General features: G+C 39.9%; 1 protein-coding gene across 6 annotated transcripts in view; it reads left to right on the top strand.

Annotated features, from left to right (window-relative positions):
* The window catches only part of CDKL3 (cyclin dependent kinase like 3), an 84474-nt gene extending 68342 nt beyond the window's left edge, over nt 1-16132 (top strand). For 5 of the 6 annotated variants that reach the window (XM_060143610.1, XM_060143608.1, XM_060143612.1 and 2 more), the window contains one exon: nt 15492-15623. The gene's annotated coding sequence lies outside the window, so the exon portion shown is untranslated. Of the gene's footprint in view, nt 1-15491; nt 15624-15800 lie in introns of those variants that run through there. The other variant, XM_060143609.1, reaches the window with a different exon arrangement.
* The last annotated feature ends 242 nt before the right edge of the window (nt 16133-16374 follow it).

The raw sequence follows: 16374 nt of genomic DNA, 5'->3' as shown, positions 1-16374 counted from the left end.
TCCTTTCATGTGTTTGTTGGCAAACTGTATATTTTCTTTGGAGAAATGTCTATTTAGGTCTTCTGCCCATTTTTGGATTGGATGGTTTGTTTTTTTGATATTGAGCTGCATGAGAGCTGCTTGTAAATTTTGGAGATTAATCCTTTGTCTGTTGCTTCATCCATTCTGAGGGTTGTCTTTTCGTCTTGTTTATGATTTCCTTTGCTGTGCAAAAGCTTTGAAGTTTCATTAGGTCCCATTTGTTTATTTTTGTTTTTATTTCCATTTCTCTAGGACGTGGGTCAAAAAGGATCTTGCTGTGATTTATGTCATAGTATGTTCTGCCTATGTTTTCCTCGAAGAGTTTGATAGTTTCTAGCCTTACGTTTAGGTCTTTAATCCATTTTGAGCTTATTTTTGTGTATGGTGTTAGGGAGTGTTCTAATCTCATACTTTTACATGTACCTGTCCAGTTTTCCCAGCACCACTTATTGAAGAGGCTGTCTTTCTCCACTGTATATTCTTGTCTGCTTTATCAAAGATAAGGTGACCATATGTGCATGGGTTTATCTCTGGGCTTTCCATCCTGTTCCATTGATCTATATTTCTGTTTTTGTGCCAATACCATAGTGTCTTGATTAATGTAGCTTCATAATATAGTCTGAAGTCAGGGAGCCTGCTCCTCCAGCTCTGTTTTTCTTTCTCAAGATTGCTTTGGCTATTCGGGGTTTTTTGTGTTTCCATACAAATTGTGAAATTTTTTGTTCTAGTTCTTTGAAAAATGCCATTGGTAGTTGGATAAGGATTGCACTGAATCTGTAGATTGCTTTAGGTAGTATAGTCATTTTCACAATATTTATTCTTCCAATCCAAGAACATGGTATATCTCTCCATCTGTTGGTATCATCTTTTATTTCTTTCATCAGTGTCTTATAGTTTTCTGCATACAGGTCTTTTGTCTCCTTAGGTAGGTTTATTCCTGGGTATTTTATTCTTTTTGTTGCAGTGGTAAATGGGAGTGTTTCCTTAATTTCTCTTTCAGATATTTCATCATTATTGTATAGGAATGCAAGAGATTTCTGTGCATTAATTTTGTATCCTGCTTCTTTACCAAATTGATTGAATAGCTCAAGTTGTCTTCTGGTCGAGTCTTTAGGATTCTCTATGTAAAGTATGATGTCATCTGCAAACAGTGACAGCTTTACTTCTTCTTTTCCGATTTGTATTCCTTTCATTTCTTTTTCTTCTCTGATTGCTGTGGGTAAAACTTCCAAAACTGTGTTGAATAATAGTGGTGACAGTGGACAACCTTGTCTTGTTCCTGATATTAGAGGAAATGGTTTCAGTTTTTCACCATTGAGAACGATGCTGGCTGTGGGTTTGTCATATATGGCCTTTATTATGTTGAGGAAAGTTCCCTCTATGCCTACTTTCTGGAGGGTTTTTATCATAAATGGGTGTTGAATTTTGTCAAAAGCTTTTTCTGCATCTGTTGAGATGATCATATGGTTTTTCTCCTTCAGTTTGTTAATATGGTGCATCACATTGATTGATTTGCATATATTGAAGAATCCTTGCATTCCTGGGATAAACCCTACTTATCATGGTGTATGATCCTTTTAATGTGCTGTTGGATTCTGTTTGCTAGTATTTGGCTGAGGATTTTTCCATCTGTGTTCATCAGTGATATTGGTCTGTAGTGTTCTCTCTTTGTGACATCTTTGTCTGGGTTTTGTATCAGGGTGATGTTAGCCTTGTAGAATGAGTTTGGGAGTGTTCCTCCCTCTGCTATATTTTGGAAGAGTTTGAGAAGGATAGGTGTTAGCTCTTCTCTAAATGTTTAATAGAATTCACCTGTGAAGCCATCTGGTCCTGGGCTTTTGTTTGTTTCGAAGATTTTTAATCACAGTCTGAATTTCAGTGCTTGTGATTGGTCTGTTTATATTTTCTATTTCTCCCTGGTTCAGTCTCTGAAGGTTGTGCTTTTCTAAGAATTTGTCCATTTCTTCCACGTTGTCTATTTTATTGGCATATAGTTGCTTGTAGTAATCTCTAATGAGATTTTATTTTATTTTTACTTCTGCAGTGTCAGTTGTTACTCCTCCTTTTTCATTTCTAATTCTATTGATTTGAGTCTTCTCCCTGTTTTTCTGATGAGTCTGGCTAATGGTTTATCCATTTTGTTTATCTTCTCAATGAGCCAGCTTTTAGTTTTATTGATCTTTGCTATTGTTTCCTTCATTTCTTTTTCATTTATTTCTGATCTGATCTTTCTGATTTCTTTCCTTCTACTAACTTTGGGGGGTTTTGTTCTTTCTCTAATTGCTTTAGGTGTAAGTTTAGGTTGTTTATTTGAGATGTTTCTTGTTTCTTGAGGTAGGCTTGTATTGCTATAAACTTCCCTCTTAGAACTGCTTTTGGTGCATCCCATAGGTTTTGGATTGTTGTGTTTTCATTCTAATTTGTCTCTAGGTATTTTCTGATTTCCTCTTTGATTCCTTCAGTGATCTCTTGGTTATTTAGGAACGTATTGTTTAGCCTCCATGTGTTTGTTTTTTTTACGTTTTTTTCCCTGTAATTGATTTCTAATCTCATAGTGTTGTGGTCAGAAAAGATGCTTGATATGATTTCAGTCTTCTTAATATACTGAGGCTTGATTTGTGACCCAAGATTTGATCTATCCTGGAGAATGTTCCATGTGCACTTGAGGAGACAGTGTAATCTTCTGTTTTTGGATGGAATTTCCTATAAATATCAATTAAATCTATCTGGTCTATTATGTCATTTAAAGCTTGTGTTTCCTTATTAATTTTCTGTCTGGAGGATCTGTCCATTGGTGTAAGTGAGGTGTTAAAGTCCCCCACTATTATTGTGTTACTGTCAATTTCCTCTTGTACAGCTGTTAGCACTTGCCTTATGTATTGAGGTGCTCTTATGTTGGGTGCATATATATTTATAATTTTTATATCCTCTTCTTGGATTGATTCCTTGATCATCATGTAGTGTCCTTCCTTGTCTCTTGTAACATTCTTTATCTTAAAGTCTATTTTATCTGATATGAGTATTGCTACTCCAGCTTTCTTTTGATTTCCATTTGCATGGAATATCTTTCTCCATCCCCTCACTTTCAGTCTGTATGTGTCTCTAGGTCTGAAGTGGGTGTCTTGTAGGCAGCATATATATGGGTCTTGTTTTTGCATCCATTCAGCGAGCCTGTGTCTTTTGGTTGGAGCATTTAATCCATTAATGTTTAAGTTAATTATCGATATGTATGTTCCTATTACTATTTTCTTAATTGTTATGGGTTTGTTTTTGTAGGTCCTTTTCTTCTCTTGCATTTCCCACTTAGAGAAGTTCCTTTAGCATTTGTTGTAGAGCTGGTTTGGTGGTGCTGAATTCTCTTAGCTTTTGCTTCTCTGTAAAGCTTTTGATTTCTCCGTCAAATCTGAATGAGATCCTTGCCAGGTAGAGTAATCTTTGTTGTAGGTTTTTCCTTTTCATCACTTAAAATATATTGTGCCACTCCCTTCTGGCCTGTAGAGTTTCTGCTGAGAAATCAGTTGTTAATCTTATGGGAGTTCCCTTATATGTTATTTGTTGTTTTTCCCTTGTTGCTTTCAATAATTTTTCTTTGTCTTTAATTTTTGTCAATTTGGTTACTATGTATCTCGGCGTTTATACTGTTGGGACTCTCTGTGCTTCCTGGACTTGGGTGGCTATTTCCTTTCCCATGTTAGGGAAGGTTTTGACTATAATCTCTTCTAATATTTACTTGGGTTCTCACTCTCTCTTCTCCTTCTGGGACCCCTATAATGTGAATGTTGTTACATTTAATGTTGTCCCAGAGGTCTCTTAGACTGTCTTCATTTCTTTTCATTCTTTTCTCTTTATTCTGTTCTGTGGCAGTGAATTCCACCATTCTGTCTGCCAGGTCACTTATCCGTTCTTCTGCCTCAGTTATTCTGCTATTGATTCCTTCTAGTGTATCTTTCATTTCAGTTATTGTATTGTTCATCTCTGTTTGTTTGTTCTTTAATTCTTCTAGGTCTTTGTTAAACATTTCTTGCATCTTCTCGATCTTTGCCTCCATTCTTTTTCTGAGGTCCTGGATCATCTTCACTATCATTATTCTGAAGTCTTTTTCTTGAAGGTTGCCTATCTCCACTTCATTTAGTTGTTTTTCTGGGGTTCTATCTTGTTCCTTCATCTGGTACAAAGTCCTCTGCCTTTTCATTTTGTCTATCTTTCTGTGAATGTGTAAACCACCCTGTATTAATGTAACATTCTTAAAGGAACATTTGTGAATCAGTCATTACAAAGGAATATAGGGAATATGTATATATCTCTTAAAACAAACCCCCCTTTTTTACAGGACTCTGCTTTCTCTTCTAACCCTTATGAATGCCACTAAATGTTATTATATCTCCAATAAATTCCTGAAATATTTCCAAAGAAATAGAAACCAGTAGAATTAGGCATTGGAAAACTCTCTGACTGTTGCTTCTGGGCTGTGCTCTGGATCTACAAGTAATTCTGTGGCTTAAAATGCTTGCTCATATTCCTGAGCTGTATGTGTAGTTCTGAGACAATGTGTGACACAGTGACATGGGCTAATTACACAGTCTCAACTTGTCCAAAGGGAATCACGCATGAGAAGGCAGGCTCTCTCATCTTCCTTTCAGGAGGATTTCATCCCATGATTCCCCACCCAGAAGTGCAGAGTAAACAAATAACAACAATTAGGTTGACTGTGAGACCTCATAACCCACTTTCTGGGTCTTATCAGCAAAGCTAGAAGCATGTCCTATTTAACCACAGAGCCTGTGGCAATGACTATTTCACATCTCTATGGCTATGGGGATATTTCACCTCTCTCCACTGGTCAACATTTTTTACTTGCTCCCTAAAAGATAATCACCTGTATAGTATGGAATTATTAATTTCAAATGTGGGAACAATTATGTTAAAATGAGTTTTTGTCTTTTAGAGATACATAATGAATATTTATTGATGAAACTGTACGATGACTAGAATTTGCTTCAAAATGGCACAGGATGGGGGAAGTCAGTGGGGGGGTGTAGATAAAATAATAATGGCCATGAATTGATGATTGTCGAAGTTGGATACTGGGTGCATGGGGAATCATACTATTCACTATGTGTTAGTGAATAATTATTAGCTTTATAAAAGGTCTACTTTTTATATGTTTTAAATTATACATAACTTTAAAATGAGCACTCTTTAGGTAGAGGGCAGAATTAGCAATGTTTAGATTTTGGGTTGAGTATTGTAGTGAAAAAGGAGAAATGCTGATGAATTGGTTCTAGAAAAATGTGCAAGTCCAGTAATTTCTCTTTGTAATGCATTATACACTATTCTGTCCATCACCTGCCTCCAAGGCTGCACTAACTCTGTAGAGCTATGATTAATGTCCTATGCATTTGCCTACCTTTTATCTGTATTCCTAGAGTTTTTTCACCTTTGCCTTCTCTCTTGCATTAGATAAGTAATCTCATCATGTCAGGACATTCCATGTAATCAGCCCTTCACTCCATAGCACTGAGTACTATGCCTTTCCAAGAATGATAAAATTTAAAAGGATAAAATAGGAGATCAAACAGTGTAAGCCAATATTTTTCAAAAGACTTGCAAAAGGATGGTGATTATCTAAATGTTGGTTTATGTGTCAGAAACAGCTGAGTTCACTTAGTCACCAACAGTGATTCTCTTTGAAACTAAGGGGAATATTTATACTTTTTCTTACTGTAAAACAGAAATAATCTAGTCTCAGAATGGGAAAGGGAGAGGAGGGGAAAAGGAGGGAAACAGGGGTGAGAATGGCAGCAATGTTCTCCAGTCACCCAGTGGTTGTTCCAAAATTCATTCCTAAGTGGTAGGGACAATGGACCTGTCCCCAGGTGGCTGTGCCCACAACCCTGGGTCTTGTTTCTTATTGGTATGTCTCCAACACAGCTTTAACTCTTCTGAGTAGGTGAAATTGCTTCCAGAAATCTTCTGTAGCAACTGCAGCCTCTTTTCCTCTTTTAGCATAGAGTTCTAGAAAATTTTACTGCTGTGAAAGGCCATAGCATTATTTTTGAGATTATCCAAAGACCCTGAATGTGCAGGGTCTTGTGCCAGGTATATACAGCACGGCTGATACCAGAAGCCGGGTCTCAGTTCTACCAGCCAACTTCCCACCTCCACCTAGGTCCTAGAGATCTACCTTGGAGGTTTGTTTTGAAAATTTTAGTCTGATAGAATTCAAGGGATAGATTGAGTGCCCCATTTAAGAGCTATAATCTCTAGTTCTGGCTTTCAAAAGGAAGTTTGAGGAGGGTGACTTTCCTCTTAAGCAATGTGCTAAGATAACGGAGTGAGCTGCTGTGGGGAAGTGGTGATGTTGTCAGCCCTTTCTGGCTTCCACACTGAAACTGCTACTCTTGGTTAGGAAGTAAAGGAGGAAGTGAAGCAGATTCATCATTGCTTAAGGAGCCTGGTATGTGCAGCTAGGATTTCCTAGCTGTTGGCTGAAGCAACAGGGGGAAACTTTTTCATACACTTGCTGGGCCCCAGCTGAGAAGGGCTGGGGAGCCGCTGGCTCTTAGGATGGACCTGCTCATATGTGTTCTCCAAGGAACTCATTAGGAACTGCTGTGATCTCATTTTTTCTGTGTATGACATTGTTCAATACCTCCAGGAAGTTTTCTTTAGGAGAAACCTTTTATAGCAGCTCTACATGGATAATTGGTAAATATGGCTGTGATACAACAGGAAAGATTCGATTATTTGAAAGTTTCTTCCACTAAATGGGCATTAACTTTTAAGATTCCCCTTCCCTTGGCCCTGTAAAAGTGGTTAAGAAAATGAATAGTGACTAGGCCCATGCTCCAGGGGTTCCAGAGAGCAGACAGAGCAGGTAGTCTGAGCTCTTGGACTCCTAGCCAGGCTCTCAGCCCTCCTTTATCCTCTAGGAATAGGTTCTTGGTCAGTTGTTAAGAATGAAAAATCCAGCTTGCTAGAGTATCTAGCCACTCTGCAGAAGTGTTAACAGATCTGAAAGGCACCTTGACCTTCCCCTGCTTGCAGACAGGCATGCCTCGAGTCTAGACTAGGCAAGGTCTCCTGCTCTTTCTGTTCCTTGAAGGACTCCGGAATGAGATGACATTTCCATCTTCCTGCCCATGGCCTAGTCCAGCCTGTGTTTCCTCTTTTGTGAAATACTTCATCAGGAGCCAAATTAAATCTCCCTTGCCTTAATTTGAGCCCATTTCTTCTTCTTTTTTAAAAAAATTAATTAATTTATTTGTTTATTTTTTGGCTGCATTGGGTCTTTGTTGCTGTGCGCGGGCTTTCTCTAGTTGCGGTGAGTGGGGGCTACTCTTCGATGCGGTGTATGGGCTTCTCATTGTGGTGGCTTCTCTTGTTATGGAGCACGGGCTCTAGGCACATGGGCTTCAGTAGTTGTGGCTCTCGGGCTCTAGAGCACAGGCTCAGTAGTTGTGGCGTGTGGGCTTATTTGCTCTGTGGTATGTGGGACCCTCCCGGACCAGGGCTCAAACCTGTGTCCCCTGCAATGGCAGGCAGATTCTTAACCACTGTGCTACCAGGGAAGTCCCCGGCCCATTTCTTCTTGATTAGTCATCTGAGATGACACAATAACTTCTTTTTTAAAAAAAGTTTATTTTATTGAAGTATAGTTGACTTACAGTGTCGTGTAGTTTCTGCTGTATAGCAAAGTGATTCAGTTATACACATGTATATATTTTCATATTCTTTTCCATTATGATTTATCACAGGATATTGAATATAGTTCCCTGTGCTACACAGTAGGACTTTGTTGTTTATCCATTCTATATATAATAATTTGCATCTGCTAATTCCAAACTCCCAAGTCATTCCTCCCCTCCCCCCCCTTTGCCAACCACAAATCTGTTCTCTATGTCTGTGAGTCTGTTTCTGTTCCATGGAAGTTCATTTATGTCATATTTTAGATTCCACGTATAAGTGATATCATATATGTATAATATCTGTCTTTCTCTTTCTGACTTCATTTAGTATGATACTCTCTATGTCCATCGATGTTGCTGCAAATGGCATTGTTTCATTCTTTTTCGTGGCTGAGTAGTATTCCATTGTTTATATGTACCACATCTTTATCTATTCATCTGTCGATGGACATTTAGGTTGCTACCATGTCTTGGCTATTGTGAATAGTGCTGCTATGAACATAGGGATGCATGTATCTTTCCAAATTATAGTTTTGTCTGGATATATGTCCAGGAGTAGGATTGCTGGATCATATGGCAACTCTATTTTTAGTTTTTTGAGGAACCTCCATACAGTTTTCCATAGTGGCTGGACCAATTTACATTCCCACCAACAGTGTAGGAGGATTCTCTTTTCTCTATGCCCTCTTCAGCAATTGTTATTTGTAGACTTTTTAATGATGGCCATTCTGACCTATGTGAGGTGGTACCTTGTAGTTTTGACTTGCATTTTTCTAATAATTAGTGATGATGAGCATCTTTTCATGTGTCTATTGGCCATTTGTGTGTCTTCCTTGGAAAAATGTCTATTTAGGTCTTCTGCCCAGTTTTTGATTGGCTTTTCTTTCCTAATTAATTAATTTTTGGCTGTGTTGGGTCTTCGTTGCTGTGCATGGGCTTTCTCTAGTTGTGGCGAGCGGGGGCTACTCTTCGATGCGGCGTGTGGGCTTCTCATTGTGGTGGCTTCTCTTGTTGCGGAGCACAGGCTCTAAGCATGCGGGCATCAGTAGTTGTGGCTCACAGGCTCTAGAGCACAGGCTCAGTAATTGTGGCGCATGGACTCAGTTGCTCCGCAGCATGTGAGATCTTCCCAGACCAGGGCTCGAACCCATATCCCTTGCATTGGCAGGCGGATTCTTAACCACTGTGCCACCAGGGAAGCCCTGACCCAGACCTCTTTAAAGGGAACATCAATAAGCCAAAGATATGAGTTAGTAACTCCTAGAATGTAAGGTTGGCGAGCTAACCAAGAGACACTGAGGCAAGAGGCAGGCTCCAGGGCACTGAGGTGGCAGTGTGTCACAGGTCTGAGGTATGGAAGGGGATGAAGCATGCTGGAACCATTTGAGAAGGATAACTGTGTACAGCCCAAGTATACAGTGCTCGAGCAATATGGCACTACTTGGTCACATGAAGTATACACATATCCTATGATGGGATTTCTGCAGTCTGTTAACACCCTCACCTTCCTGCAACAATCAGGAGTGTTGTTCAAAAGAGTGGAAACCTGGTGGAAGTGAGGATGGGGGAAATGATTTTTGTCAGAGCCACCTCCTACAGTTGTGCAGATTGTGTCCTGAGCAAGGCTTCTACTGAGGGGGCCAGTAGGGGCTGAAACCAAACCTGAGCTCCACCTTGCCAAGCCTTGTGCAAGGGCTGTGTCCTCCAGGAGGAAGAGGTGCCTTTTCTGATGCATAAAAAGACACCACATGGATGAGAAATTGTCTAAAAAGATTGCCACATGGGTCCAAAATTGGACACACATGAGGCTGCTCATGGCAGCATTGTTTTGGGTGGCACCAGGAGTGCCCATTACTGGGGAGCAGAGAGGCCACATGCCGTGTGTACATGGTGGAGTCCTCTGCAGCCGTCAGGAATGGTGGACTGGAGTGCACATGGCAGTGTGGATTGGTCTTAAAAACAAAGTGCACAGTGGAAAAAGTAAGACACAGTGAGATCTATATCACAAGGCTATGGATGTAAATTAAAATGCATGCAAACCAGACAACAACACACACTCCCTTGAACACATACAAGCCAAAAAATGGAATTAAAGATTAAAACAGTTGCCTGGGATTCCCCTGGGGGTCCAGTGGTTAAGACTTCATGCTTCTACTGCAGGGGGCACGGGTTTGATCCCTGGTTGGGATCCTGCATGCCGCACAGTGCAGTAAATAAATAAATAAACAAACAAACAAATAAAATGGTTGCTTGTGGAAAGGACAGGAGTGAGGAGTGGGCATAAGAGGAAATACATGCGTACATACGTAAAAGCACAGCATGAACTGAAAAGTGATTAATTTAACACTCTGCACCTGAGGCCTAGTAAGTAAAAAATAAATTAATAAAATTAAATTAAGTGCCCTGAGCCTTGCGGTTTGAGGCTTTCTGTGGACCACCAGCATGGCTTGATCAGCATGATCACAGCTTTTTAATTATCTCATTTACAAAGATTTATATCTGGACTTGTGTGAGCTGCCTTATAACACACCTGCCTTTGTCAAACTCAGAGGTGTCTGATACTGTCCTGGTCCTTAAAGTCCTTGGAAATTCCTTGTCTTACCTATATGATTTTATTTTCCTGTTAGCCATAAACAGAAATGAAAGCATCTACTTCCCTGGGGATTTAATCAAACTATAAAAACTATATGAATGAAGAATAGGGGCTGCAAAGAAGAAAAGAAAATCCTCAGTTCTTTTTGGCCTGGTTCCTTATAAATCCTGCATCCACTTTTTGCATCCAGCGAAGGCTGGCAGCTGATGGGTCAGACTGGGCCCTCAGTCATTGGAATACAGTGTCTTGGCTTCTTCAAAGATAGGTCTAGATCATTCTAGACCAATGCAGTCATAAAGTACCTAGTGCTAAAAACTTTCACCATTTAAAAAATATAATTTTTATTTTTGAGATATTTCTTGGCCAAGTGTGTGTGCAACTTTAACCAAAAGACGACCTAATATTCTCCAAGTTAGCATGTGTTCAATCAATAGGTACCCAATAAGCATAAGTTAGATTGAATGATCTTTCAAACCTGCACCCTCTGCAGTGAAAGTGCAGAGTCTTAACCACTGGACTGCCAGGGAATTCCCAGGTTGAGTGATCTTTTACCATCCATTGAGGGACACCTCTTCCCCATATGGAGTCTTATGTGTATTAGAAATGTGCCTCTTCTTCCTGAAGACACAACCCCGTAGTCAGGTACAGGTGTGGCAAGTGGAGCTGCGTTGCAGCCCCACTCACTCCCTCTGCTGTTCAGGGCACAATCCACACAACGATAGGAAGTAGCCCTGCAAACAAATAAACTCCCCTCTTCTCTCTTCCACTAGGTTTCCACTGTTTGTAACATCTTTGCTCGTTGGTCTAGGAAAGGCAGGCCTTACTGACCATCCTAATTGCCAGGTGGAGCAACAGTATCTCCCATCCCACATGCTCTTGTGGAACTTTGCTCCTGCCTCTATAAAGGTGGAGACTAATTCCACTCTCCTTGAGTCTGGGTGAGCTTGTTGACTTACTCTCAACCAACGGGACACAGCAAAAGTTGACACTGTGATTTCTGAGGTTAGGTCATAAAGAGTGATACAGCATCCACCTTGTTGGCTGGAACGCCTACTTGAACTTGAAGCCCTCAGCTGCCATGTAAGAAGTCTGACTATGCTGAGGAAAGCCAGGCTCTGAGGAAGCCATGCCATATGGAGAGGCCGCGTGTGGGTGCCCTGGTCAGCAGTCCTAGTTTTTGAGTGCTCCAGGCTCTGACATCAGACATGTGAGAAAACAATCCTTTGATGCTTCTAGCTCCCAGCTGTGAAGTCATCATCAGACTTTGAACCCTTCCAGCTGAGGCCCCAGACAGCTAAGAGTAGAGAGAAGCCATCCCCACCATGCCCTTTCTGAACTCCTGACACATAGAAGCATGAGCACAATAAATTGGTGGTGTTCTATGCCACTAAGTCTGGGGTGGTTTGTTACACAGCATTAGTAACTAAAATATCCATTATTTTCAACAACACCAAAATGCAGAGCAGTAAAAAAGGAAGGGAAACTGTTATAAATTAAATATTAAAAAATTATCAACTAAAAGAGACAAAAGAGACATATCAACAAAGACAAATGACATTGCTTGGCTCCTGATTAGAATAAAGTATTACAGAAAGATACTTGGGAAAATCAGGGCAGTTTGACTTTTGACTGGATACTAGATGTATGAAGGAATTATTGATTTTTTAATAAAAGAAGGAATTATTGATAATTTTTAAAATGTGATACAGTGGTTATTGAAAAAAAGTCTTATTTGTTACAGATAAATACAGAAGTATTTAAATATGAAAATATCCGTGATTTGCTTTAAATTGGTTTTAAAATAGAGATGGGAGGTACAGATGAAACGAGATCGCCATATGTTGATAATTGTCGAAGCCAGGTGATAGGTACATGGGGGTTTATTACATTATTATCTCTAGTTTTGTACATATTTGAAAACTCCCATAAGAAAAAGTTTGACAAAAGAGAGGATGGTAGGTCCTCTGTCCTATTCTTCCAGGCTGTGGTTTTGTGCTAACAGGTGCCTATGGTTTAAATAGATTGCTCGTCTTATAAACATGATCTCTGTGTACTTCTGGGGGCTTCTTGAGACCCAGGATCCTACACTAATGTGGAGGTTTCAGGCAGAGAAACGGACTAGCAGAGGAAAGCATATTCTTAGGTAAATGTTTAGGCTCTCCTCAAATTAGTGTAATTTTTGGTGGCTAGAATTCCCCTTAAAGACAGAATTCTCTTCCCTGACGATACCCAGCGCAGCACTAGGTACACAGAGGAGATCCTGTCAAATTGATTTGAATTAAGAAACCTGATTGTTCAATCCATCAGCTTACTCCAAAAGTTAGGTAGTGTTCAATTTTGAACCTTGAAATATATGTCAGCAGAAAAGCAGGCAACAAGGCTGCATGTTGCTATACAGATGACATATCTTGGAAGGTCCTTCTGTTTGCATGTGAGTTCTCTTCTTGAAGAAAGACTATTAACTCATGCTGCAGCCTGCTGCTCTCTGCTTGGTTTTGGCTATGTCACTAAGCCCAAAATAGAAAGTTCTTTTACTGCAAAGCAGGGAAAGAGGTTTAAATTTATCAATTCAAATAACAAAGGGCAGCATTATACTGGCTTTTCTTGGGTGGGGGTGGGGAGAGAGAATGCCTGCTTCATCAAGGAGAAAGAGTGATCTGACACTGGCAGAGGCCGGGACCAGGAGACAAGCATACACTGTGGTGAGTTGGGCTTGTTTCCCATCCTGGCCCCCCTCACTCTTTGCAACTGTGTCACCTCTTTTAGGACATGGGAAAGCAGCTGAGCCACTGGGGATTCAGTCCCAGAAATGTCACTGAAGTTATCAGACTGGAAACAGTTCTCTGAGCCAAACCCCTTCTCTCTCAGCTTTTAGTGGGGTCAGTACCTTGCCACAGAGTTAAACAGCAGGGAGATATTTTTTCTTGTCAAATGGTCAAACATTTTAAATGATCTCTAGGGTTGGAAAGAGTTTGGGGGAAATTGGCATTCTCATACGTTGCTGGAAGGAGGTAGATTGATCCACCCGTCTGGAAAGCAACCTGACAAGATGGATTCATGGTGTAGCAGAGGATATAGACCCAGAGGCTCTCCCACCTATAGCTGGTAGAAGTATAAACCGGCTCCATAGACAAACTCTTGTGCAAGTACAACAGGGGACATTTACAGTAATGTTCATAGCAGCAATGTGAACAAGAGCTAAATCCTAGAAACAATGCAGTTGCCCATGAGTGGAAGAGTGGATGGTAAACTGTGGTGTATTTACGCACTGGGGTATTTTACACCAGTCAAAATGAACTACAGTAAAATGTAATGATATGGATGAATTTTTAGCAAAGTAATATTAAGTGAAAAAAAAATCCTGAAAGATTACATGCAACATGATATCCTTTTTATAAAGCTAAGAACAATTTTAAAAAATTACTCTTTAGGAATATATACAAATACAGTAAAACCATATAAAAGGAAAAGCACAGAAATGAACATCTGATGCAGGTTCCCTTGGTTGGGGAGTGCAGGGAAATGAGGGGGAAGCCCTTATGAGTTAAATATTGGTTATTGTTGAAGTCCTAGCTTTTGTTTGAGGTTGTGGATTCACAGGTACTGATTACATTATTGAAATGAATTTACCACCTAAATTAACAAAATCAGGCCATCCAGTAACAATTATGATAATGTCATGAACCAAAGATTGTGGTTAATTCAATTCTGAGAACCTGATATTAAAACAAAACAAAATAAAATAAAAACAGTCCCAGAAATGTCACTGAAGTTATTGATACTTGGCACAGTTATTCTACTTCTAAACATTTATCTTAAGGAATAAACAGAGATGCACACAAATATTTATGAACAAGTATTTGCAAATATAAAAATAGGAAACAATCTAACTACCAAACTAAGGGATTAGTTACCTAAGTTGGGTTACATCGATACGCTTGAAAAAAAGGTAGTCTTTTTAAAATATTCTAAGAGTATTTAAGTACCAATGTATGGAAAATACTATATATCAGTTGAATAAAATGGGTTACAGAACAGACGTACACAATATGAACCCAGTTTTTTTATTTCCTGTAAGTATATATATACACACACACAGAATAACTGGGAAGACTATACATCAGAATGATTATATCACTCTTGCCTAGATGTTATGATTATTTTTTCCTTAAACTCTTTAGTAGTTCACAAATTTTCTACAGTGATCATTAATTCTTTTACAATCAGAAATAATTTTACTATAAAATTAGATGTTAATAGTAGTAGCTAATGTAGATGCAGTATTTATCATGTGCTAAGAGCTTTACTTGGGTTAATTTATTTAACGCTTAAAATAACCCAGTGAGGATGGTACTATTATGATCCCTATCTTACAGATGAAGATACTGAAGTTTAGGGGCTTAAATAACTTGCATGAGGACACAGAAGTCCTAAGAAATGGTACCTTGAATCAGGCTTCTAGGGGGCTCTTCAAAGAATGGGCCTGATGGAAGGGTCTTGGTCTCCCTGGCTCAGGGATGGCTCAACCAGAGAGAATGATCTTCTGAAAACAGCACTGGGAACTAAACAGCCTGATGTGGACCTGAAATCCACACAGAGAAAGAGACCCCAAGGGATGCCTGAGCCAGAGCCCATACAAGGGAGCCAAACATTGAACGTGGGGAGGGCAGACATGGGGGAACCAGGGCACCCAGCCCTGAGGATTTCTGATGAGCCCTTGTGGAAAAGGAGATCCCATTTATTGAAGAATTGACTGGAGAGCAGAGATGTTTTTACTCATGGTTCTGGCCAGCTCTAACTCCCACCAGCCATTGCACTAGGATTGGTATCCGGAGCCTTCGGTAGAGAGAAGAGGGTGCTCTAGGCATGGGACAGAGCCAGGGACTTGGCTGCGGTCTCTTCTCATCACTCATGCTTTAAATATAAGCTCTGATGTGATCAAGGCGTCAGAGATAAAATGCCTTTCTCAAGCTCAGTCAGCAGGATATGGTATCCAATTTGGACAAGACAGTGGAAAGTAGACTCAGGGGGAAAAAATCCCTTGGTCTCAACACCAACACACGGGAGCTGAAGAATCTGACACCTTAACATTGTAGAATAAACAAATGTAGGCATGTTTTCTTCAAAACAGCTAGAACAGATATGATTTAAGAGGAATGAATTTTAACAGTTAGTTCTTCTCTTCTCAGCTGAAGAATTCTGGACTATCTTTCAAGATGTAGCTCAAGCATCAGCTTCTGTGGAAATACTTCCCAAGCTGCCTGAAGCAACAAGGCCATCCCTCTTCTATAAATGTTTAATAAATGACTTGTTTACCTGTCGGACTGTCTGTCTTCCCCTGCTGTAGCATAGCTCAGTGGACTGTGTTATACACCTCTAGGTTTTCCCTGCTTTCCCTGTATCTCTTTCCATCAACTCTCCCCCCCAAGCATCCCTGTGCATGCCATGTGGTAAGTGCTAATTAGCAATTTTTTTGGAATTTTTTTTTTTTTTTTTAGGCCGCGCCATGCAGCATGCGGGATCTTAGTTCCCCACCAGGGATCGAACCCATGCCCCTTGCATTGGGAGCTCAGAGTCTTAACCACTGGACCGCCAGGGAAGTCCCTGGTAAGTGCTAATTAAATATTGCTGTTGGAACAGAGAGCTGTAGAGGTTTGTGGTGTGGTCTTCTAGAATTCTCAGAGCTGGGATCCAATCCCCTTTTTGCATCTCTGATACTGGAGAGAATCTGATGAAGGCTAAGAACCCTTCCCCAGAAAACACATGCAAAAGAAAATTCCCAATTGTATAGCAGTAAATACACACACACACACACACACACCCCAACAAATACACAAATGAGTGCGTGTAAAACTGGGGAAATCTGAATAAAATAGGTGGATTTTACCAATATCAGTATCCCAGTTGTGTACTGCTATAGTGCAAGATGTTACCACTGGGAAATTGGTATCTCTGTTATTTCTTACAACTGCATATGAATCTAAAATTATCTCAATAAAATTTTCAATAAAAAAGAAAAATCCGGTACATTATCCTTTAGGAATTGATATATCCCCTTGAATTCACCCATGG

Source organism: Lagenorhynchus albirostris, chromosome 3 (genome assembly GCF_949774975.1).
Source record: "Lagenorhynchus albirostris chromosome 3, mLagAlb1.1, whole genome shotgun sequence".
NCBI classification, from domain to species: Eukaryota; Metazoa; Chordata; class Mammalia; order Artiodactyla; family Delphinidae; genus Lagenorhynchus; species Lagenorhynchus albirostris.
This window is presented reverse-complemented; position numbering and strand designations above follow the sequence as displayed.